At 39.6% G+C, this 2,462-nt stretch overlaps 1 long non-coding RNA gene across 1 annotated transcript; it reads right to left on the bottom strand.

The window, feature by feature from the left end:
- Nucleotides 1–639: 639 nt before the first annotated feature.
- On the bottom strand, nucleotides 640–1,568 carry LOC132905350 (uncharacterized). Its single transcript, XR_009657786.1, has 3 exons — nucleotides 1,443–1,568; nucleotides 1,002–1,203; nucleotides 640–792 (listed from the first exon to the last, which is right to left on the bottom strand). It is a non-coding gene; the product is annotated as an uncharacterized LOC132905350 (long non-coding RNA).
- Between the last annotated feature and the right edge of the window lie 894 nt (nucleotides 1,569–2,462).

The raw sequence follows: 2,462 nt of genomic DNA, 5'->3' as shown, positions 1-2,462 counted from the left end.
ATAAAAAAAGTATTAACCTATTAATATCGGAAAGCTATTAGTTTAGTAGAAATTTTAACTTTTACTTTGTAAAACTTATCGTATGAAAGACGAGGTACAAAAGTACGAAAGTAGTACCTTACGTCTTTCGGATTTGATTTTTATCTGAAACATTTTCCGATATAATTGATAGTATCGAAAATATTTCAGCTTTAACTCTTAAGTAACTCACTCTGTATAATATACTTAGCATATAGCATGTAGTATAGCACAAAACATAATACACGTAATAAAATTACAAAGACCTTCAAGTAAGCCTAGAATAACGCTACAAATAACGTTCCGTTAGCGAGAGATAAAAATAATGGATTTTTAAAGGCTAATAACTCTTCAATATAAAATTTCATATACACCCTCATAAAATGTTATAGTAGGATTAAGTTATTGACAACACGTTTTATAGCATTGTAGAAGAGAGTAAATCGTTGGACGATAAGACGAACAACACGAATCAATAGCGTTGAAGGAAATTGGAAAGAGAAATCATTAGACTAAATCGAACTGCCAAGACAAGCGAGAAGTCATACGGCTAACTGGAGCTGCCACGACTCGACAGGACAAAGCAGGATACGAGAGGAGAGTAGGGGACATCCCAAGAGACGTGTTCGTAGCAAACGCCCACGAACGGTGACAGCCAGCGAAGATTTATGACGCTATAAAATATCATTTGTATTTGATGTCAGAGCGAGGGCTTGATTAATGCACTGCCGGGCGCACAATGAATAACTGACGTGTTGTTATAGTAACATCAATCTGAAAGAAGCGCAGGGTGAGTCGGTACCGTGTTGATAAATTGTGTAGATTGGAGTTGCTGTTGCTGAGATACGATCAGTGAACCTTCTACGATTCAATCATTAATGCTCTTTCCCTTGATAGAATCGTCGTACATTTGGTAAATTGATCGCGTAACAGTGGTTCTTATTGAGTTATACAGAGTTATCGAAATCAAAATATGTACGTACATAGTCGTCCTAACGTTTGGTGGCATCCATTATACGAACTATATATTCGTTTCAGACTTGCGGATCACAAGTTATTCGTGACTGGCCGTAAGAATAATGTAACTTTTTCTACAAGGAATCCAGATGTCGAACATCTATAAAGTTCCTCAACATTTGCGATATCCATAGCGTTATATAACTGATCAATAACTTTGAAGCGTGACTAGCGTAAAACGAAAGCGAAAGCATATTTAAAAAATATCATCGGTAATATTTCTATTTCATAATTGAATGGCGTATCATTTGAGCCGACATCCCGACAAGATTATGGATTACCGATTGGTTTACTGCGGTATGTATTGATCACGAGAACAGCATGAAAGTGTCGCGAAGTTTACGATATTACCGAGACAGGGGACTGCATTCAGGTTGCCCCTTATAACACAATCATTAATCACTTACCAACAATGATTTTATTCGCGGCAAGCGGTCCGGGTGTAACGTACCATGACGCACCCCGAACGTTGGGGACGATACATCACCGCGATATGTAATATTGCTCTCGGCTCCACAAAGAAAGAGAACAGAAGAGAGCTGTCCTGGCTCGACGTAGAGCCATCGACCGATCGCCCCATCGCATCGCCCTGAGCGATGTCAATCGATCTTCCCGCGCGCGCCACTTTCAAACCGTGAAAACACTCTTGCCACGGAACGCCAACAAGAAACTATCAACCGTGAAAGAAGATTGATTTCTTGCGTGTATTGTATTGCCGTGATTTATGCATTTCCTATTCACGCCATGTTGCCACGCATATCCAACATCGATAGTGATTTTTAAGCAAGTGGGAAAAAGAATGTCACGCAATACAAATAAAAATTGCAATTTCTCTAGCTTTTACACAAAATGGTCAATGTAACTGCAATGTTAAGAAACGTGGAAATCTTTTAAGCGAGAAGTCTAAGTACGTAGTTGAAACTCTGCACAGTTTCGCATGTAAGAAAAGTTATTTACAATTCATATAACTTTTTAACGTAAGAAATCCAGCCGTAGAAGCTTATGACAGTAATGGAAATCATCGCATAAATTCGTTTCTTAATTCTACTTATCCATGCAAATGTCATAAGTCGAATCGAGTAATCGAACAGCAAAGACTCCACGTTTCTACGTTTCCCATATTCGAATCGTGAAAATATTAAAAAGCTAGTGTCAGGCAATAAGCATAGCCCACGAAGAGATGAAAGTAGTCGGGGCTTACTTTATCGTATATGGGCTGATTATATACGTGAATATTTCACCGGTGATGATCTGGGAGTGGGGTGAACGAGGTTAGGTGGAGGGGCCATGCGCGAGGGGTACAAGCCGTAGGGGAAAATGACGGTAGGGAGAGGACGAGGATTTACGCGTGCAAGCCTGAACGCCCTTTATACGTCGTCGACGCCGTAATATATGACACCTATAGATCACAATTACGTGTAATGGCG

Source organism: Bombus pascuorum, chromosome 3 (genome assembly GCF_905332965.1).
Source record: "Bombus pascuorum chromosome 3, iyBomPasc1.1, whole genome shotgun sequence".
Lineage (NCBI taxonomy): Eukaryota > Metazoa > Arthropoda > Insecta > Hymenoptera > Apidae > Bombus > Bombus pascuorum.
This window is presented reverse-complemented; position numbering and strand designations above follow the sequence as displayed.